Source organism: Neomonachus schauinslandi, chromosome 2 (assembly GCF_002201575.2).
Source record: "Neomonachus schauinslandi chromosome 2, ASM220157v2, whole genome shotgun sequence".
NCBI lineage: Eukaryota > Metazoa > Chordata > Mammalia > Carnivora > Phocidae > Neomonachus > Neomonachus schauinslandi.
The window spans coordinates 146,576,061-146,599,855 of NC_058404.1; the positions used below are offsets into that span (position 1 = coordinate 146,576,061).

At 38.5% G+C, this 23,795-nt stretch overlaps 1 pseudogene; it reads right to left on the reverse strand.

Moving 5' to 3' along the window:
* Positions 1-9,238: 9,238 nt before the first annotated feature.
* On the reverse strand, positions 9,239-10,313 carry LOC110591550 (annotated as a pseudogene).
* Positions 10,314-23,795: the final 13,482 nt, after the last annotated feature.

Genomic DNA, 23,795 nt, shown 5'->3' on the forward strand with positions numbered 1-23,795 from the left:
AAAACATGAGTAGATAGTTAAAAGAAAATTGTCTTTGAGAAAAGTCCTCACCACTTCTCCAGTTATACTACAAATCAGTCATCTTAGTAAGAATTCCAGATTCCTTATTTGAAACTTAACATACAATGTTCTGCCTACCAATGCATAGAACAACCCTTCTTTTAGATAACCTTGAAAATGTCAATTTCTTAAATATTGTACACATCTTAGTACATTATGAAGGCTATATAACAGATGAAAGAACAAAGTTAATAACAAGGGAAAATGGAAGTGTTTTCTCTTACTATTAGCATCCTCTCACCTCACCAAAAAAAGAGGGGTTGCTTCATCTAGTGTTTATACACTTTGTGGTTATTCCCTGTTGTTCTATATGCTGCACAATCCCTGTGTGCTTTTATTTTTTTTGTTTCCCATAGCTGTTCTACTTTTTCTGTGATTAAGTTAGAAATATTTTTTATTGACTCCAAGGTAAAAATGAACACAGCAGAATCTCAAGTCTAATTCTCCTGGGTATTCAGTGACTTTTTTAATAAAAAAACATATGAAGCTTTAAGAAACAAATGGTTTTGGGATGGGCTGCTCATTATAAAACAATTTTCCTTGGGTTATAGTGGCTCAAAGGTCCTTAAAATTATATAATTGTATCTACTAGAAGACTGCGTACCAGAATAGATATGCCACACACAATTTTTAGTTCTTTTTAAGTAGGCTCCATGCCCAGCATGGAGCCCAACACAGGGCTTGAACTCACAACCCTGAGATAATGACCGGAGCTGAAATCAAGAGTCAGATGCTTAACTGACTAAGCCGCTCAGGTGCCCTGCCACACACAATTTAAACAGACATGGACTCCTCAGGTCTCACCCAGTGTAAATTATCTGCATGAAGAGGGTTCACTAAAAACTTTTACATCAGAAAGCAATTACCACTACCTGACAAGTAACTATTTATTAAAATATAATTATCATCTTTTCTATCCCACTAGAATCACATTCCATGAAGGCAAATATTTTGTCTGCATTTTCATTATCTTACCCCAATGTTTAGAACAGTGCCTAGATCAATAAAAGTTTCTTTGAATGAAGTAATATGTTACTAATGCTAGCCAAATTACTTTAATTAACAATATAACAGTATGTTAGGAACAATGGGTTACTACTATTATGCCACATGACTACAGGTTAAGCAGAGTTAGGTGTTTTTGTTTTTTTTAAGGTGGGCTTTTTTTTTATTTCTTCCTCTAACTTGTTATGTCAATGTTTGTAGAATCAAAAATTTAAACACTCCTTATAAATTAGCCATGACTGAAAAAATGACATATTCTAAAAAACAGAGGTAATAACATGTTTTTTGAATTCAAATGTTTAGGTTTGGCCAGATGTCTTAATTTTTCTACGTTTATGCTATCATTAAACTTGTATTATTGTATTAATCAAGGTTATTAGTAAAGTTTGCACACAACTCGGTGTCTATAACAAACAAAGTTCATACCCTTTGCACTATTCTAAGACACCGCTTACTCCATCAGGAGAAAGCTATCTACCTCATCTATCAATGGTGATGATCTGGACTAATTCAGTTCACGAGAAACACTCGAGTCTGGAGTCAGGTTTTGTATTTTAATCTCAAAGAATTTCAAGTACCATTGGTACTCTAAGCCTCAGCTTTCTTATTTGTAAAATTATTTTATAATCTTCTAACTACCAATGTATAAATTGTTGTCCAGAGCAAATGAAACAAGAAGTATAGGAAAGTGATTTACAAGCTGTAAAGCAATTAAAGTATAGGATATGTGGCTGGTATCAGCACTCCTCTACAGTCACTCATGTCAAAGTTTTCTTTTGTTTTTTGTTTTTTTAAGATTTATTTATTTGACACAGAGAGAGAGCACAAGCAGTGGGAGAAGCAGGTGGAGGGAGAGGGAGAAGCAGGCCCCCCATTGAGCAGGGAGCCTGATGTGGGACTCGATCCCAGGACCCTGGATCATGACCTGAGCCAAAGGCAGACGCTTAACCTACTGAGCCACCCAGGCGCTCCAGAGTTGTTTTTCTGTTGTTGTTTTTTATTCTTGTTTGTTTGTTTCTTTTTTTTTAAGAGCTATGATTTTACACCAAATTTTACTTGTGGGAAGGCAGTAGAGTCCTGATATCTGAAGAGGACAAAAAAATAGAATAACAGAAATAGCCAGTGTTTGTATCCTGCATATCCCTTTAATTGGACTCCTTTTTCAGAGCACATCTTGTATAGAATTCACATGGCAGTACTTTGAATAAAGCAGAACAAGGAGAAATAGGTAATTTATCGCCATTCATTACACATTAACCTGTTGAAAGTCTCCATATTTGAAGTGACAATCAGAAGTGAGCTTTCTAATGGGTAATCAGATGTCTTTCTTTAAAAAAAAAAAAAATTGGTTCAGAAATAGACTGAGAATAAATTTCTGTTACCAGAAAACTTTTCTTTGCTAGTTCCTTTTATCCTCAACCAAATTAGAGTTTATGTATGACATCAAACTGAGTTCATCAGATCTTTCTATCTTAGTCCCCCATTTGAGTATTCCAAATGGTGGTTTGACTAAACTGGGCAGCAATTTGGCTGCTATCCAATTGATTCAATCAAAAGGATGTTTGAACAGCACTAATTAAACTCTGGGATATCGAGAATGAGAAAACCAATGTGAAAACAACTTAAAGGTTCTGTACAGTTTGATTTTTTAATTCCCTATAACATCACAAGTGTTGATGAGACTATCCTAAGGGTCTTGTTTTTCTGTTAAAGAACGTATTGACCTAACCTGATCAGTGTAGGCACAACTCTATGCAGAATGCCAATATGATCTTGCATGTGAATAATGCTAGAAGGTAAATATCAAAAGAATAAAAATATTAAGCTCAAAGTCTAAATAAACATTAATTGCAATAATTAAAAGCACTGGAGAACCTAAAACTATTAAAACAATGAAGTATTTATTGGAATAGGTAAGAGTGAAAAATAAAATAATAAGTGTATGGAGCTACTAGAATAAAGGCTTATATCCAATACTTAGTCAAGACAAATAAAATCTACTTTCCAAAGAAATAAAGGCATTATTCAAGACTGACTACAATTAAGTCAATTAGCTCAAAAAAATATTTTGCTCACTTCTACAAATTTAAAATTAAGTTGGTATTTTCAAACACTTAGTTTTTCTAATACTGATTAATTTTCATCTCAAAATCAACTTTGAGAACAGGTAAAAAAGAAGAAACTACCAAGAAGTTATAGGAAAGCGGAATACAAATATTTAAAAATTAAAGACTAGTCATTTAAAAATATGACAGTGATATTCTTAAATAATTATTGTCAACACTTATAGGCAGAGCTTTTATATTTTAGGTATTTGTAATTCTGTTTATGTATCAAGGGTATATCCTCTTTCAGGTATGAAGGAATAACAGGAAAATCAAATACCATGCTAGAGTTCCTGCTGTAAGAAACCATTAATGAGGTACCTGCTTTCAGGCATTAGACTACAGTTAAATTTGAATCCCTCTGAATGAGGAACCTCAGAAGCTAAGCCCCAAGGTCACCCTGGCTCTCTATTTGTAGAAAATGTGCTGACCTCAACTGCAACAAGCTGCAATCCATGCAGAGCACAGTGGCCCCACTGTATGGAGGAATTTGCAGCATAGGGTATGGGGTGGGGGAGGAGAATATGCATGGTAGTAGGAAATGTGCCCAGGAGACAATGAGCTTCCCATTTGATCTAGGACAAAGATTGGCTGTGCATGCAGAGTGCAAAGACATATAAGCCCTGCTTATGCATAATTTTTCTTTTTGATAATAGCTTTATTAAAATAAAATTCACAGACCATATAATGCCTCTATTTAAAATATTAATCTATCCACAGATACATGCAATCATCAGCACTGTCAATTTTAGAACCTTTTCATCCCCTCAAAAAGAAATTCCAGAACCCCTGGGTGGCTCAGTTGGTTAAGCAACCGACCCTTGGTTTCAGCTCAGGTCATGATCCTGGGGTTGTGGGATCAAGCCCAGCATTGGGCTCCACACTCACTGGAGAGTCTGCTTAAGATTCTCTTTCTGCGGGCGCCTGGGTGACTCAGTTGGTTAAGCGACTGCTTTCGGCTCAGGTCATGATCCTGGAGTCCCTGGATCGAGTCCCGCATTGGGCTCCCTACTCAGCGGGGAGCCTGCTTCTCCCTCTGACCCTCCCCCCTCTCATGTGCTCTCTCTCTCTCATTCTCTCTGTCTCAAATAAAAAAAAAAAAAAAGATTCTCTTTCTGCCCACTCTCCTCCATGTGTATGCATGTGCACTCTCTCTAAAATAAGTAAATCTTAAAAAAAAAAAAAAAAAAGGAAAAAAAGAAATGCTATACCCTTTAGCTATCACCCCACTGATTCCCCCATTTCCCTAAACATAGGCAACCACTAAGCTACTTTGTCTCCATAGTTTGGCTTATTCTGGATATTTCACATGAATAGAATCATGTAATAGGTGGTCATTTAGCATAATGGTTTCAAGGTTCCACATGTTAAACATGTATCCTTACTTCATTCCCAGTATTCTATACAGATATATCACATTTTGTTTATCCATTCATCAGCTGATGGGCAATTAGGTTGTTCATACCATTTGGCTATTATGAGTTGTGCTGTTATAAACGTTTGTTTAAAAGTTTTTGTGTAGACATAAAGTTTCATTTATCTTGGGAAGAAATCTAGGAGTGGAGCTGCTGGATCACATAGTAACTATATTTAACCATTTGAGGAATTTCCAGACCATTTTTCAAAGTGACTGCATTATTTTATATCCCCCACAATCAGTTTATGAAGGTTTTAATTTCTCCATTCTCAACACATTATCCAACTTTGAGATTGTAGTCATCCAAGTGGGTATGAAGTGGTGCCTCATTGTGGTTTTGGTTTGCATCTCCCTGATGACTAATGAGGTCAAGCATCTTTTACGTGTTTTTTGTCAGCTTATATACCTTCCTTGGAGAAATATCTATTCAGATCCTTTACCCCCCCCCCTTTTTTTTAATTCAGTTGTCTTTTTATTGTTGAGTTGTAAGAGTTCTATATATTTTGGTTACAAGACCCTTATCAGATATAATTTGCAAATATTTTCTCCTACTCTAGGAGTTGTCTTTTCAAGCTCTTGGTAAAAACCTTTGTCCTACAAAGGACGCTAGTTTTGATGAAGTCCATTTATCTGTTTTCTCTTTTGTTGTTTATCATCCTGGTGTCATATCTAGGAATCCATTGTCATGAAGATTACCCCTATACTTTCTCCTAAGAAATCAAGAGTGAAATAGAGCTGAGCACTCAGTGGCGGGAGCATCTTAGCTAAAGGCCCAGGTCACCTTGGTGTGCCTCTCTTGTCCTTGAGCTCCTACCCACAAACCACAGCAAGGGCAGTTAGGGCTCAAGTTTTCTCAGTGATGCCATGCCCAAGGTTGAACCTATATCCCATGAGCAGGAGCTGGGCAGAAAAGGGGCACTTACTTTTCAGCCACACTCACCTGGAGCTTAGCCTCAGTAACAGGTAGATAAAGGTAGGAGGAGAAATGCTGGCATCCTGGCCCTCTGCTGGGTAGCCCTACCAACTGAGAGAGGAGGGAAAAGGGAGTCCTTTGTACTTATACTTGTCTTGCTGAGCTGGGAGTAAGGAGTGAGTGGGTCTTATTTTAAATACCACAGACTATCCAAGTTTAGAGCTACCCTGCGATCCAGCAATTGCACCACTGGGTATTTACTCCAAAGATACAAATGTAGTGATCTGAAGGGGCATGTGCACCCCAATGTTTATAGCAGCAATGTCCACAATAGCCAAACTATTGGAAGAGCCTAGATGTCCATTAAAGGATGAATGGATAAAGAAGATGTGGTGTGTATATATACAATGGAATATTATGCAGCAATCAAAAAATGAAATCTTGCCTTTTGCAACAATGTGGATGGAACTAGAGGGTATTATGCTAAGTGAAATAAGTTAATCAGAGAAAGACAATTATCATTTGATCTCACTAATATGTGGAATTTGAGAAACAAGGCAGAGAATCATAGGGGAAAGGAGGAAAAAATGAAACAAGATGAAAGCAGAGAGGGAGACAAACCATAAGAGACTATTAACCTCAGGAAACAAACTGAAGTTTGCTCGAGTGGAGGGGGCTGGCAGGGATGGGGTGTCTGGGTGATGGATACTGGGGAGGGTATGTGCTATGGTGAGTGTTGTGAATTGTGTAAGACTGATGAATCACAGACCTGTACCCCTGAAATAAATAATACCTTATATGTTAATAAAAAATATATAAGCTGCCTTCTAGTCTTTGTTCTACTAAATAGTATGCGAGGGCCATCTCAAAGTTGGTTTCTAGTGACTGATTTTTATCTGGATTATCGGTGACATTTTTCGGTTTCTTTTCATATGTAGTAACTTTTTCATTGTATACTGGACACTATTGAATGTTATTTAAAAAAAAAAACACTGCATTCCATTATATTCCTATAAAGATTTGACTTTTTTTCAGTTGGCATTTCAATTATTGGCCAACTTCATCTTAAACTTTGTGAGCTTAATTTTGCCTTTCCTTAGGGTGGATGAGTGAAAAGCACAGTGTTTCGGGGGCGCCTGGGTGGCTCAGTCGTTAAGCGTCTGCCTTCGGCTCAGGTCATGATGCCAGGGTCCTGGAATCGAGCCCCCGCATCGGGCTTCCTGCTCCACGGGAAGCCTGCTTCTCCCTCTCCCATTCCCACTGCTTGTGTTCCCTCTCTCGCTGTCAAATAAATAAAATCTTAAAAAAAAAAAAAAAGAAAAAGAAAAGCACAGTGTTTCTCAAGCCCCTGTAACTTGGAGGGACTAAATCCCTCTAAATGCTGTCTTTTATTGTTCTTGTAAGGACTTGGATATTAGGCTCTGTACAGGTGGATCTAGAGTAGATCTTACTCTCCAATGAGATCTATATGTCTGGAGTGTAGTCTTTTTAGCATCTTAGCTGGGTGTTTTGATGTTTAAAAAGGTGGTGATGAAGCCTTTCCACTAGTGGGGTATGGGACCTGGAAGGTTCTAGCACTGCTTAACCTCTCTTCTCTTTTCCCTTCTCAACACAGTAACCACATTTTGGTAAGCCTCATATATTCTTTTTTTAATGGCAAAATTACTGACATGTAATTTAAATTCCATAATGTTCATCTGATTAAGGTATAAGATTGAATGTTTTTTAGTATAGTCAGGCAACCATCACCATATCTAATTTTGGAACATTTTCATCATCCCAAAAAAGAAACCTTGTAGTTCCTTTGGCATGATAGTATGAGGAACGCCATGGACTTGCTCCCCCAGGGAAACTAGTGAAAGTCTCTGGAAATGGTTCTAAGGGTGTATAACAAATGAAGAAACATTTTTTTTCCCCCAAGAAAATCTAAACTTGATAAGGGTAGCTCTATTTTCAACTTTTTGAGGAATCTCCATACTGTTTTCCAGAGTGGCTGCACCAGCTTGCATTCCCACCAACAGTATAGGAGGGTTCCCCTTTCTCCACATCCTCGCCAACATCTGTCATTTCCTGACTTGTTAATTTTAGTCATTCTGACTGGTGTGAGGTGGTATATCATTGTGGTTTTGATTTGTATTTCCCTGATGCCAAGTGATGTTGAGCACTTTTTCATGCATCTGTTGGCCGTTTGGATGTCTTCTTTGCAGAAATGTCTGTTCATGTCTTCTGCCCATTTCTTGATTGGATCATTTGTTCTTTGGGTGTTGAGTTTGATAAGTTCTTTATGGATTTTGGATACTAGCCCTTTATCTGTCATTTGCAAATATCTTCTCCCATTCTGTCGGTTGTCTTTTGGTTTTGACTATTTCCTTTGCTTTGCAAAAGCTTTTTATATTGATGAAATCCCAATAGTTCATTTTTGCCCTTGCTTCCCTTGCCTTTGGCGATGTTTCTAGGAAACAGTTACTGCGGCTGAGGTTGAAGAGGTTGCTGCCTGTGTTCTCCTCTAGGATTTTGATGGACTCCTGTCTCACATTGAGGTCTTTCATCCATTTTGAGTCTATTTTTGTGTGTGGTGTGAGGAAATGGTCCAGTTTCATTCTTCTGCATGTGGCTGTCCAATTTTCCCAACACCATTTGTTGAAGAGACTGTATTTTTTCCATTGGACACTCCTCCCTGCTTTGTCGAAGATTACTTGACCATAGAATTGAGGGTCCATTACTGGGCTCTCTGTTCTATATGTCTGTTTTTGTGCCAGTACCATACTGTCTTGATGATTACAGCTTTGTAATAGAGCTTGAAGTATGGAATTGTAATGCCACCAGCTTTGCTTTTCTTTTTCAACATTCCTCTGGCTGTTTGGGGTCTTTTCTGGTTCCATACAAATTTTAGGATTATTTGTTCCATTTCTTTGAAAAAAGTTGATGGTATTTTGATAGGGATTGCATTAAATGTGTAGATTGCTCTAGGTAGCATAGACATTTTCACAATATTTCTTCTTCCAATCCATGAGCATGGAACGTTTTTCTATTTCTTTGTATCTTCCTCAATTTCTTTCATGAGTATTCTATAGTTTTCTGAGTACAGGTTCTTTGCCTCTTTGGTTAGATTTATTCCTAGGTAGCTTATGGTTTTGGGTGCAATTGTAAATGAGATCGACTCAATTTCTCCTGTCTTGTTAGTGTATAGAAATGCAACTGATTTTTGTGCATTGATTTTATATCCTGTCATTTTACTGAATTCCTGTATGAGTTCTAGCAGTTTTGGGGTGGAATCTTTTGGGTTTCCCACATAAAGTATCATCATCTGCAAAGAGTGAGAGTTTCATTTCTTCTTTGCTGATTCAGATGCGTTTTCTTTTTGTTGTCTGATTGCTGAGGCTAGGAGTTCTAGTACTATGTTGAATTGCAGTGGTGAGATTGGACATCCCTGCCGTGTTCCTGACCTTAGGAGAAAAGGTCTCAATTTTTCCCCATTGAGAATGATATTTGCTGTGGGTTTTTCATAGATGGCCTTTTTTTTTTTTTTTTTGGCTGGGTACAGTATACCTTATTGATGGTACATGACAAGGTAGGGCTCCCAAAGCCTCTCCCCTTCTTCAGGGGGTCTGGGATGGAAACGATGGAGGTCAGGAGATTCTTAGTGTTTGAGGGGATAAGTTGGGGCAGGGACTCCCCAGCAGCTGAGGGCCTCTCTCTTCCTCTTGCTCTCACTGGGGCTGGTGGTCCAGGGGGCTCTTACTCCTTGGAGGCCATGTGGACCATAAGGTCCACCACCCAGTTGCTGTAGCCGAATTCATTGTCATACCAGGACATGAGCTTGACAAAGTAGTCGTTGAGAGCAATGCCAGCCCCAGCATCGAAGGTGGAGAAGTGGGTGTCACTGTTAAAGTCGCAGGAGACAAGCTGGTCCTCCGTGTACCCCAGTATGTCCTTGAGGGGGCCCTCTGATGCCTGCTTCACCACCTTCTTGATGTCATATTTGGTAGCTTTCTCCAGGCAGCAGATCAGATCCACGACAGACACGTTGGGGGTGGGGATACAGAAGGCCATGCCAGTGAGCTTCCTGTTCAGCTCAGGGATGACCTTGCCCACAGCCTTGGCAGCACCAGTGGAAGCAGGGATGATGTTCTGGGTAGCCCCTCGGCCATCATGCCACAGCTTCCCCAGCTTCTCCACAAGGGCCATCCACGGTCTTCTGGGTGGCAGCGATGGCATGGATGGTGGTCATGAGTCCCTCCACGATGCTGAAGTTGTCATGGATAACCTTGGCCAGAGGAGCCAAGCAGTTGGTGGTGCAGGAGGCATTGCTGACAATCTTGAGGAAGTTGTCATACTTCTCATGGTTCACACCCATCACAAACAAAGGGGCATCAGCAGAGGGAGCAGAGATTATAACCCTCTTGGCCCTGCCCTTCAAGTGAGCCCCAGCCTTCTCCATGGTGGTGAAGACCCCAGTGGACTCCACAACATACTGAGCACCAGCATCAGCCCATTTGATGTTGGCAGGATCTCGCTCCTGGAAGATGGAGATGAACTTTCCATTGATGACAAGCTTCCTGTTCTCAGCCTTGACTGTGCTGTGGAATTTGCCATGGGTGGAATCATACTGGAACATGTAGACCATGTAGTTGAGGTCAATGAAGGGGTCATTGATGGTGACAACATCCACTTTGCCAGAGTTAAAAGCAGCCCTGGTGACCAGGCGCCCAATAGGGCCAAATCCGTTCACTCCGACCTTCACTATCATGTCTTGGGGACACGGCTGGCACTGCACCAGAAGATGTGGTTATCTGTGGAACGGGGAGGAGCAGAGAGCCTCATAGATGGCTTTTATGATATTTAGGTATGTACACTCTATCCCTACACTCTGAAGAGTTTTAATCAAGAAAGGATGCTGTACTTTGTTAAATGCTTTTTCTGCATTTATTAAGAGTATCATATAGTTCTTATTCTTTCTTTTATTAATGTGTTGTATCACAGTGATTGATTTGGGGATGTTGAGCCAACCTTGCAGCCCAGGGATAAATCCCACTTGGTCGTGGTGAATAATCCTTTTAACGTATTGTTGGATCCTATTGGCTAGTATTTTGGTGAGAATTTTTGCATCCATCTTCATCAGGGATATTGGTCTGTAATTTTTTTTGATGGGGTCTTTGTCTGGTTTTGGGATCAAGGTAATGGTGGCCTCATAAAATGAGTTTGGAAGTTTTCCTTCCATTTCTATTTTTTGGAAGTTTCAGAAGAATAGGTATTCTTCTTTAAATGTTTGGTAGAATTCCCCTGGGAAGCCATCTGGTCCTGAGCTCTTTTTTGTTGGGAGATTTTTGATGATTGCTTCAATTTCCTTACTGGTTATGGGTCTGTTCAGGTTTTCTATTTCTTCCTGGTTCAGTTTTGGTAGTTTATACATCTCTAGGAATGCATCCATTTCTTCCAGATTGTCTAATTTGATAACATGCTTTCTCATAATATGCTCTTATAATTGTATTTATTTGGTGTTGGTGGTGAGCTCTCCTCTTTCATTCATGATTTTATTTATTTGGGTCTTTTCTCTTTTCCTTTTGATAAGTCTGGCCAGGGATTTATCAGTCTTGTTAATTGTGTCAAAGAACCAGCTCCTAGTTTCTTTGATCTGTTCTACTATTCTTTTGGTTTCTATTTCATTGATTTCTGCTCTGATCTTTATTATTTCTCTTTTCCTGCTGGGTTTAGGCTTTATTTGCTGTTCTTTCTCCAGCTCCTTTAGGTGGAGGATTAGGTTGTGTACTTGAGACCTTTCTTGTTTCTTGAGAAAGGCTTGTATTGCTATATACTTTCCTCTTAGGACTGCCTTTGCTGCATCCCAAAGATTTGGAACAGTTGTGGTTTCATTTTCATTGGTTTCCATGAATTTTTTTAATTCTTCTTTAATTTCCTGGTTGACCCATTCATTCTTTAGTAGGATGCTCTTTAGCCTCCATGTACTTGAGTTCTTTCCAACTTTCCTCTTGTGATTGAGTTCTAGTTTCAAAACATTGTGGTCTGAAAATATTCAGGGAATGATCCCAATCTTTTGGTACCAGTTGAGACCGGATTTGTGACCTAGGATGTGATCTATTCTGGAGAATGTTCCATGGGGACTAGAGAAGAATGTGTACTCTGTTGCTTTGGGATGGAATATTCTGAATATATCTGTGAAGTCCATTTGGTCCAGTGTGTCATTTAAAGCCCTTATTTCCTTGTTGATTTTTTGCTTAGATGATCTATCCATTTTGGTGAGGAGGGTGTTAAAGTCCCCTACTATTATTGTATTATTGTCGATGTGTTTCTTTGATCATGTTAGGGGCATAAATATTTATAACTGTTAGATCTTATTGTTGGATAGATCCTTTAAGTATGATGTAGTGTCCTTCCTCATCTATTATAGTCTTTGGTTTAAAATCCAATTTGTCTGATATAAAGATTACCACCCCAGCTTTCTTTTGATGTCCATTAGCATGGTAAATGGTTTTCCACCCCCTCACTTTAAATCTGGAGGTGACTTTGGGTCTAAAATCAGTCTCTTTCAGACAGCATATCAATGGGTCTTGGTGGTTTGTTTTAAAGATTTTATTTATTTGACAGAGAGACAGCGAGAGGGAACACAAGCAGGGGGAGTGGGAGAGGGAGAAGCAGGCTTCCCGCTGAGCAGAGAGCCTGATGTGGGGCTCAATCCCAGGACCCCAGGATCATGACCTGAGCTGAAGGCAGACACTCAACGACTGAGCCACCCAGGCACTCCTGGGTCTTTTTTTTTTTTTTTAAGATTTTATTTATTTATTTGAGAGAGAATGAGAGAGAGCACATGAGAGGGGGGAGGGTCAGAGGGAGAAGCAGACTCCCTGCCAAGCAGGGAGCCTGATGTGGGACTCGATCCAGGGACTCCAGGATCATGACCTGAGCCGAAGGCAGTCACTTAACCAACTGAGCCACCCAGGCGCCCCTGGGTCTTGTTTTTTTATCCAATCTGATACCCTGTGTCTTTTAATTGGGGCACTTAGCCCATTTACATTCAGGGTAACTATTGAAAGATATGAATTTAGTGATATTGTATTGCCTGTAAGGTGATTGTTACTGTATATTGTCTCTGTTCCTTTCTGGTCTGTTACTTTTAGGCTCTTTGCTTAGAGGACCCCTTTCAATGTTTCTTGTAGGGCTGGTTTAGTGATCACAAATTCTTTTAGTTTTTGTTTGTCCCAAAGCAGCTTATATTAATATGAAGGAAGATTTAAAGAATATGCTTAAAGAAAAACAAATATGGTCTTAAGTAAACAAAGAAACATAGTAGCAAAATAGAAACTATAAAAAGATAGAAATTTTAAAACTGGAAAAAAAAAGCCAAATTCTTTGAATGAGATTGGAGATAAAAGAATAATGAGTTTGAGGCTAATGAATTGGAATTATCCAAACTGAGGAAGAGAGAGAACAAAGGTTTAAAAAGCTGAATAGAACCTCAGGGACATATGCTCTGGGATAACATCAGATAGTCTAATATACCACTAGGAGCATGTGTAATTATACTCCCAAACAAAAGATTAGGGCAGAAAAGTCCTTCAAAAATAACGGTCAAACATTTCACAAATTTGATGAAAAACATTTGATGAAAAACACTGCAGACAATCTGTTCAATGAAACCTTGAGATAGATGTAAAAAGAACCACACAGGGGACACCTGGGTGGCTCTGTCAGTTACACCATCCGTCTTCGGCTCAGGTCATTCCCAGGGTCCTGGGAAGGAGCCCCATGTTGGGCTCCCCACTCAGCAGGGAGTCTTCCTCTCCCTCTGCCTCCTCCTCCCAGCTCTTGCTCATGCTCTGGCTCTCTCTCTCTCTCTCTCTCAAATAAGTTAAAAAAAAAAAGGCGGGAACCACACTGTGCACAAACACTAGAGGAAACGAAAGACAAAGCACTAATACTGAAAGCAATCAGACACACCATATACCTGAGAGCAGTAAAAACTACCACTAACTACTTATAAGTTAATGAGAAAACATGTTTAAAGTGCTAAATAAGGCAAGAAGAATAACTTAGAAAGGTTTATAAAACATGAACAAATACAAAAATAGTATAAAGGGTGGTATGGGTAAATGGTATTATACTGTGTAAGTTTTAAATGTATGAAATGGAAAGTGAAAATGAGAAGTGGGAAAGTGGGAAATAAGACCTATCAAATGTTAAATGGGAAGTGTGAAGTGTCAGATGTAAAACCAATAAGCTTTGATATATTAAAGATAATGTTAGTCCTAGAGCAACCACTAAAAAATAAAATAGTTAAAAAGCTGAATGATAAAAATATTCAATTGACATGAAAGAGGCAAGAACAGAATATCAAAGAGAAAAATGGAAAAGCATTCAAGCACATGAAACAAGATGGTAGATTCAAACTCAATCATATCAATAACATAAATGAACTAAACACTCCAATTAAGAGTATGTCTTAATTTTTAAGAAAGATATAACTAAATGCCTTTTTCAAGAAAGTCCTTAAGTACAAAGACAAATATTTTCAAAGTAAAAACATGGAAAAAGATAAACCATGTAAAAAGTATAAGAAACCTGTCATGGCTATATTAATATTAGACAAAAGAGACTTCAAGACAAAGTATTACATAAAGAAGGACATACTGAGGAAGGGGTAATTTATCAGAAGTAATTATAAGTCTCTATGTATATAACACCAGTTCCAAAATTTAAGAAGTTAAAAAAGTACAGAAATGGAAAAAAAAAAAAAAAAAGGAAAGTTCTCAGAACTGGAGATGGTAATACCCTTGTTTTCTTGCCTTTTCCAACTTCTAGAGGCTGCCTACATTTTGGGGCTCATGTCCCCTTTCCATTTTGAAAGTCAACAATCACATCATTCCAGTCTCTACTTTCCTCCTCACATCTCTTATTAATCTTTTCTAAACTTCTGCCTTATTCTTCCATGTTTAAGGGACTCTTGTGATTCCATTGGGCCCACCCAGATAATCCAGGAAAACCTACATATTTTACAGTAGTCTGAGTAACAGCCTTAATTCCCCCTTACCATGTAGAATAACCTGTTCACAGGTTCCAAGGATTAGGATGTGAACATTTTGGGGGCGGGGAGGTAGAGAAAAGAGCATTATAAGCATTCTGTGTTTTATTTTATTTTTAAAGATTTTATTTATCTGACAGAGAGAATGTGCATGCACAAGCATGGAGAGCAGGAGAGGCTCCCCGCTGAGCAGGGAGCCTGTCAACATAGGGCTCCATCCCAGGCCCCTGGGGTCATGACCCGAGCCAAAGGCAGACACTTAATGACTGACCCAACCAGGTGCACTCCCATAACTTGGTTTATTAAGCTTTGCTTTACTGAGCGTCGCAGATACTGTTTTTGGTTTTCTGTAAACACAAATTGAAGGTTTGTGGCAACCCTGCATCAAGCAAGTGTATCAGTACCATTTTTCAAACAGCATTTTCTCACTTTGTGTTTCTGTGCCACATTTTGGTAATTCTCATCATCACCAATTTCATTATCACTATATTTGTTATGGTGAGCTATGATCAGTGATTATAACCTGCTGAAAGCTCAGATGGTGGTTAGCATTTTTTTTTTTTTTTAGCAATAAAGTATGTTTTAGTTAAGGTATGTACATTTTTTTAGACACAATGCTATTGTACACTTAACAGACTACACTATAATGTAAACCTTCTATGCATTGGGAAACAATAATTTGACTTGTCTTGCTGTGATATTTGCATTATTAGGATGTGGGTCTGGAACCAAACCCATAATATCTCAGAGGTATGCCTACATTCTGCCTATTATAATTAGTTTCTCAAAATTTCCTATCTCTTGACATTACAACCCCCCCCCAAAAAAAAAATTCATGAAAACCAAGATAATCTAATAGATTCTACTTGGGGAAAATATGTTATCTTTTAATTGTTACAATATGATCCTGGAAATGTTAAGCCCATGTAATCCAATTTAAATATGAATTTCATTTATTCAGATTCCCAGCCTTTCCTCTTTAGAGTCCTGCTTATTAGAAAATGGCTAGAAGGCAACATTAGAAGCCCTTAATGAACAGGCTACGAATATTAACACATATTCTATTTTTGAGGATTTCATTTTCTTAGAAAGCATTAAAAAATGTGGAAAAGAAATATGTATATTTCAGTCACATCAATCTGTACTGTTCATGATGGATATTTTACTATAAATTGGCTTATTTTCTCATTCTTTTTTTTTTTTTTTAAGATTTATTTCTTTGAGAGAGAGAGAAAGCAAGCACGAGCCAGAAGGGCAGAGGGAGAGAGAATCTCAAGCAGACTCCCCACTCAGCAAGAGCCTGATGTGTGGGGCTTGATCTCACAACCCTGAGGTCAGGGCCTGAGCCAGAACCAAGAGTCAGATGCCTAACCACCTGAGCCACCCAGGCGCCCTTTATTTCATCTTTTTTTATCTTCATTCTCTCATTTTCTCATTATCAACCCCTGCCTCCTTCACTCTAAATGATGCAAAAAATATGCTACCGCTGCAACGTTCTCCAAAAAGTAATTGCGGTTTTCATACTCGGGCCTGTTTTCACAAATTACTTGGTGCCATTATTGGAAAATAGTTGAACAAGAAGTGGCTACAAAGGGATTTCTTCTTAATGAACCGAACCTAGCCATCACTTTTTCTTAGGCATGCTCAGTTGGCAGTTCCCTAGTTAGGACTATAGCCGCAGCAGTTGTGACCACAGAATTCTTCATTCCATCAAGCAGCAGAGGTGCACAGAGTTGTAGCTACTTGTCTAAGGTTGAGGCAATCTCGTATGAAACTTGTTCCTGAGTTTTTTAAATTCCATTTTCTTTATGTTTGCTTTTCCAAGCAGAAGACAAAATTGATTGCTTCTAGTCTAAATAAGCATTTCTCTTAAATATCTGATGTTCTCTTCAGTGAGGTTTATTTCTTTATGAACATGTTCGGGGGAAAAGTTATGATTATTTGCCAACGTATGTAAGACTTCTTAAACCACAGCCTTAGCAGACAGAACCATGGTAGAAGTTAATTTACCTCTAATTTCAACTCAAATTTTCCTTTTAAAATAAATGAAGTCACCTTGCTTAATAAACCCATATGTATTTGTGAGATTTTCTAACTCCTGTACTCTGTTGAATATATAATAGCCTCTTGTTTAAAATACAAAATGAGTCATTTGTAGATTTGCATGAAAGTGCAAAATTTAAATGAATTGACTTGTTCATATTTTACCTGTATTTCAATGAGCAAAAACAAATTATAGAGTTCTATCATAGTCTTTAATTTCAAACACAGGGTTGACAACCTCACTAGATATTTAAATTGCTCCATTACACTATTATTGAAGATTTACAATGGTGAGTTTCTGTGATAGCTGTTGGGAACTCTTAGATGAACGAGTCTCAGCTAGAGTAAGAGCACTGTGGGTGAACAGAGCACAGTGCAGGAAGACTCAGTGCCGCCTAAAAATTCATGTCTCTTGTGCACTCCAGAGTAGTAGATCATGTGCCAACTCAGAGTTCCTCCTAACACAGCAGCTTCCCCAAACTGTTTCCTCCAGTGCATCCTATCATAGAAAATGGCATTAATAGTCACCTACTTGCTTAGGCCAGAAACCTGGGGGCTCACTTCTGACTTTTTCTCCCTTCTAGCATCTGGTCAATCACCCCTGATTCTATGTCCTAAACAGTCTCCCCATCCCGTTGCCAATACCACAAGCCAAGCAATGGTCATTTCTTGCCTGGATTCCTGAAGCAGACTTCAAACTGACTTCTCTGTATCCACTGATCTCTTCTGCATTCTCCACATATTCACCACTCAACACATTTGCTATTTTGTTTTCATCATCTGTCTTCCTAAGTAGATTAGAAGGTCCACGAGGACCATAGAGGTCTGCATGCCATGGTAACACCAATAGCTTTGCATGATACCTGGCAAAGGTATCAAAGTGGTGTGAATTAGATATATGTTAAATAAGTGAAAGGCTTCTTCTACTGAAAACTAAGAGAGCAGACACAAAAAAGAGTAAGAGCTCTTTCAAGGAAAAGAATGAAAACAAAGACCTTTGGAAACCCAGCAATGCCATGTGCTCAGTGAACCACAAGAAGTTCAGCTGTACTAAATTTTAATATGTGAGGCAAAGAGAACCTTACAGAGGTGCATAGGATATAGTCATGAACTTTAAACACGGGCAATTAACTAAAGGGTTATAAGTAGGGAGGCAATAATATGGTCTCATTTACATTTTAGGTAAATGATAGCAACAAGGGAAGATTGGTCTAACATGTTAGTTAGAAAGCCTTTAATTGCAAATGAGGGAATTGCAGCATGAATAAACTTAAATAAAAAGGGAGATTATAAGAATATTGGGATTTCTCATGGGAGTCGAAAACAGAAAAATGGCTATCCTATAAAGAATACCCTGCAGGAAAAACAGAGAGATTTCCCCCTAAGGTCAGGAACAAAACAAGGATGCCCACTTCCACCACTTTTGTTCAACATAGTGCTGGAAGTCCTATTCACAGAAATCAGACAACAAAAAGAAATAAAAGGCATCCAATCAGTAGGGAAGAAATCAAACTTTCACTATTTGCAGATGACAGCACACTACATATAGAAAACCTGAAAGACTCCACCAAAAAAAAAAAAAGGCTACTAGAACTGATGAATTCAGTAAAGTTACAGGATAAAAATCAATGTACAGAAATCTGTGCATTTCTATACACCAATAATGAAGCAGCAGAGAAATTAAGAAAACAATCCCATTTACAACTGCACCAAAACCAGTAATATACCTAGGAATAAACCTAACCAAAGCAATAAAGACCCATACTCTGAAAACTATAAAACAATGATGAAAGAAATTAAAGATGACATAAAGAAATGGAGAGACATTCCATGCTCATGGATTGGAAGAATCTTGTCAAAATGTCTAGGCTCCCTAAAGCAATTCACACATTTAATTCCACCAGCACTTTTCACAGAGATAAAATAAACAATCCTAAAATTTTTATGGAACCACAAAAGACCCCGAATAACAAAAGAAGTCTTGAAAAAGAAAAGCCAAGCTGGACGTATCAATTCTAGACTTCGAATTTCATTACAAAGCTGTAGTGATCAAAACAGTATGGTACTAGCACAAACAGACACATAGATGAAAAAGAATAGAGAAAACAGAAATAAACCCACAATTATATGGTCAATTAATCTTTGACAAAGCAGGAAAGAATATACAATGGGAAAGACAGTCTCTTCAAAAAATGGTGTTGGGACAACTGGACAGCTACATGCAAAAGAATGAAACTGGACCACTTATACCATACACAAAAACTTAAAATGGATTAAAGACCTAAATGTGAGACCTGAAGCCATAAAAATACTAGAAGAGAGCACAGGCAGAAATGTCTGACATCAGCCATAGCAACATTTTTCCAGATACGGCTCCTGAGGCAAAGGAAATAAAAGCAAAAACAAGCTATTAGGGCTACCTCAAAATAAAAAGCATTTGCACAGAAAAGGAAACAATCAACAAAACTAAAAGGCAACTTCCTGAATGGAAGAAAGTATTTGCAAATGACACATCCAATAAAGGGTTAGTATCCAAAATATATAAAGAACTTCTAAAACTCACCAAAAAAAACAAACAAAACAAAAACAATTAAAAAATGGGCAGAAGACATGAACAGATATTTCTCCAAAGACAACCTACAGATGGCCAACAGATACATCATCAGTGATCATCTTTTCGTCAGGGAAATGCAAATCAAAACTACAATGAGATATCACCTTACACCTGTCAGAAGGCCTAAAATAAAAAACACAAAAAACAACAGGTGTTGACAAGGATGTGGAGAAAAAGGAACCCTCTTGCACTGTTGGTGGGAATGCAAACTGGTGCAGCCACTCTGGAAAACAGTATGGAGGTTCCTTGAAAAGTTAAAAATAGAACTACCCTATAATTCAGTAATTTCACCAGTGGATATTTACCCCCCCAATACAAAAAAAAACTAATTCAAAGGGATACATGATCCCTATGTTTATAGCAGCATTATTTACAATAGCTAAATTATGGAAGCAGCCCAAGTATCCATCAACAGATGAATGGAAAAGAAGAGGTGATGTATACATCAGAATATTACTCAGCCATAAAAAAAAGAAATCTTGCTACTTGCGAGGACATGGATAGAGCTAGAGAATATAATGCTGAGCAAAATAAGTCAATCAGAGATAGACAAATACCATATGATTTCACTCATCTGTGGAATTTAAACAATCAAAGGGAGGGGAAAAAAAAAAAAAGAAACCAAGAAACAATCTTAACTATAGATAACAAACTGATGGTCACCAGAGGGGCAGTGGGTAGGGAGATGGCTGAAATAGGTGATGGGGATTAAGGAGCGCACTTCTAGCAATGGGCACTGAGTGATGTATGGAAGTGTTGAATCACTACATTGTACACCTGAAACTAATATTACACTGCATATCAACTATACTGGAATTAAAATAAGAATTAGGAAAAAAGAAAAAAAAAAAAGACCAGCGGTAGCCTGGGTGGCTCAGTCAGTTAAGCATCTGACTTTGGCTCAGGTCATGATCTCAGGGTCCTGGAACTGAGCCCCACATCAGGCTCCCCACTCAGCAAGGAGTCTGCTTCTCCCTCTCCCTCTGCCCCTCCGCCTGCTCGTGCACTCTCTCAAATAAATAAAATCTTAAAGTATTCTGCAATGTACATCATGTTCTACTCCTGCTCTGCACATCAACTTTAAGGATAATATATACTTTATGCTATTAACACATCCATCTCATGAGGTCATTCATCAGGGCAAGATACTGACACCACACTAATAACATAGAAAGAACCTGAATTAAAAGAACACTCTGGCAAATTAAATCATTTTGAAGGCAATTTCTACTGTTATACTATAATGGAAGAGTTTCTAAGCAGCCTACAGTAGCATAGAAGTGTTCAAAATACAGCTTTGGTAAAGAGTGTATGGTCTAGGAGTTACTAAAAGAAGAGAAAATAGGGAAAGAATAAAGATTGGCTTTGTCTCACACTTTTGCCTAGAACTAGCCTTGCTTATGTAAAAAAACCTGTATTTCTTCTAAAGCCAATGGCAAGATAAAGAGAAGACTACCTTTTTTTTTTTTTTTTTTTTTTTTAAGATTTTGTTTTTAAGTAATCTCTATACCCAACATGGGGCTGGAATTTACAACCCTGAAATCCAGAGTTGCATGCTCTACCAACTGAGACAGCCAAGAGCCTCATTTCAATTCTTCACAGGCAAAACAACTCCTGTAAAATTCTACTGCTTATTTAATAAAGAATTCTTTTTAAAAATCTATTTCAATAATAAATTTAAGTTGTCGTAACTGCTACTGTAACACTTCAGATGTACTAGTCATTGCAACATGAGACTTCTCATTTAAGCCAATTAGGGTTATTTCTTCCCAAATTTCAAATCATTGTAAGCAATCAACATTTGAAAGATTAAGGAAACTTACAGAAATAAGACAGAGCAAAGATTCATATATTTAGCTACTAGCATGTGAGAGCTAATTTTCAGTTAGGAAAAGATACTCAGCTAAGGGAATGCATTTGGCAGCTTGTGTAGAGATTTCTCAAGAGGACACCTAAATGAGATGTTGCAATTCTTGCTACATGTAGTTTGTCATTAAACAGGAATGGTAGAGGCTACTGCAAAAGCAGAGATAAAGTTATCTTTTTTAAGTGCAAGAACAGGCTGATCTTAAACCCTGTAGCAAATTTAATGGGAAACAATATACTCGGTCTTTAAATGAACTAATCAAAAGATGACTAAAATACTGTTAAATTAAAAACCATAAGAGTACATACGTTGTGTTATCTTAAAAATGGAAACTAATCTGTCAGTTATTCGGAGTTCTGGGTTTCTTTATTTTTAAACCCTTTGGCCCTCATTTAGAGTTGATTTCCAAATAATTTACAAAAAGACTAAAGCACTTTTTTAATTAACTTACAAAGTAAACTCATAGTTTAGCCAAAGGAAAAGTTTAGAAGATTTTTAGTAGGCAGAAAGTTAATCTTGAACAGTATAGAGTTGGTTCTTAAACAGCAAGACTATCTTCCCATACGATCTCTAGCAAGGTTTATAGGATCTTTTCATCTCCTTTACCACAGATTTCCATTGGCCTTACAGAGGTAACTAAACAAGATCAAAGCAGACCTCTTTTTCCAACTAACTGGACTCCATTTTCTGAACCTAAAACCCCACTATTTTCAATACAGATGGGGGAATCAGACTAAAAATGTAACCTCTTAGAGCAGTTTACTAAGATTTGGATGGAATCTGCCAATGCAATTAATCCTTAGCTACTAAATGGATACTGAAATTCTAGATCATTTGTCTGTGATGGTCCTAGATCCAGGATACAGGGCTGGCTTTAAAATATTCCACTGAGTCCCAGTGACCTTCTTGGTTTGGAGAGCCAGCGAAGAACGTGAACAAAAACTAGAATAAGAGTAATAGCGAACATTAACAGTCATAGATAACGTTAATGTCATCATCTGTTTGATATAAACCCTGCACATGGATTATCCTCATTAAGCTCACAACAACTTTGTGACAACAGTACTAGAGTTATCATCACTTTGCATACAAGAAAAATAAGGCTTAGACAAAACTTCCCAAGATTACAGGGCCAATAAGAGCTGAGGAAGGGGGCGCCTGGGTGGCTCAGTAGTTAAGCGTCTGCCTTCAGCTCAGGTCATGATCCTGGAGTCCCCGGATCGAGTCCCACATCGGACTCCCTGCTCGGCAGGGAGCCTGCTTCTCCCTCTGACCCTCCCCCCTCTCATGTGCTCTCTCTCTCTCATTCTCTCTCTCAAATAAATAAAATCTTTAAAAAAAAAAAAAAGAGCTGAGTGAGGATTTGGTTTCAGGGCTTGTGTCCCAATCCTGACCTGACACTATTTCTGGAAAAAAAGGGCTACTGCAAGACCCAGGCACTGACCCGATTCCAACGATGGGATGAATGATAACTGTGCCTCTCTGGCCAAGTTACAGAACCTATCTGGGACTTGGTCCCCTCTTCTGTAAAATACTCCCTCTTCTGCATTCCACAAGGCCACTGTGAGCTCTCAAGTTATACTATCCCAAAATACACTAATTTTATAGAATTCATAGGAATTTTTTTGAAAGATTTGAGAGACAGAGAGAGAGAGAAAACACAAGCCAACTGGAAGGGCAGAGGAAGAGGGAGAAGCAGACTCCCCGCTGAGCAGGGACCTGACCCCACCCCCCTCCCTGATGCCGGGCTCAATCCCAAGACCCTGAGATCATGACCTGAGCCTAAGGCAGACACTTAGCCAACCAAGCCATCCAGGCACCCGCATAGAAAGAACTTTAAATGAGCTCTAGGGAGTCCAAGATTTGCAACTAGCTTTTGTGATTTGGGGTAAGTCATTTACCACCACCATCCTAGTTATTTGCCTCACTTCAAGGGCTATTTTTTTTTCCAGGTTTGGGACAATGCTTGTTTTAATGGTAGATTCAAGTACACATTGCATTCAGCTGCTACATATGGGTTCCATATAAAGCTCAATTTCCATATTATTTTTCTCATTTAATATCCTGTGGTATTTGATATCACTTACTTGTGAGGTTCCTTGATAGACTTGTACTGTCTTCAAGTTTAAACATTAATTTATTCTTCTCATCTTTCTCAATAAATCCCAGTAATATTTTCTAATCACATTAGAACTGGGCCTTAAACCAAGAAATCATCAACAGAACCATGCTGGGTGAAAGAACAGTAGAGGCCGAGCTTGTCACTTGCTGTTGGAAGTGTATGAGTGCAAAGGAAGTATCACAAGACAAAACATCTCTACTGGTTTAAGGACATTTTTCTTAAATTAAAACTTGGCTAAAATATGAACACTAAAATGGTGAATTTAATGGAATTTTTTAAGATTTTATTTATTTATTTGACAGAGAGAGACACAGCGAGAGAGGGAATACAAGCAGGGGGAGTGGGAGAGGGAGAAGCAGGCTTTCCGTGGAGCAGGGAGCCAGAGGCGGGGCTCAATCCCAGGACCTGGAATCATGACCTGAGCCGAAGGCAGACGCTTAACGACTGAGCCACCCAGGTGCCCCTGGAATTTTTGACTATGTATTCTATCCGAGGGGTTGAGGGGGGGGGGTTTCAATGTTTAGAACTGGGTTCAATGTTTTATTTTAAGGGCTATTTTTAATATGTATTAAAATAGGGGTGCCTGGGTGGCTCAGTCAGTTCAGTGTCTGA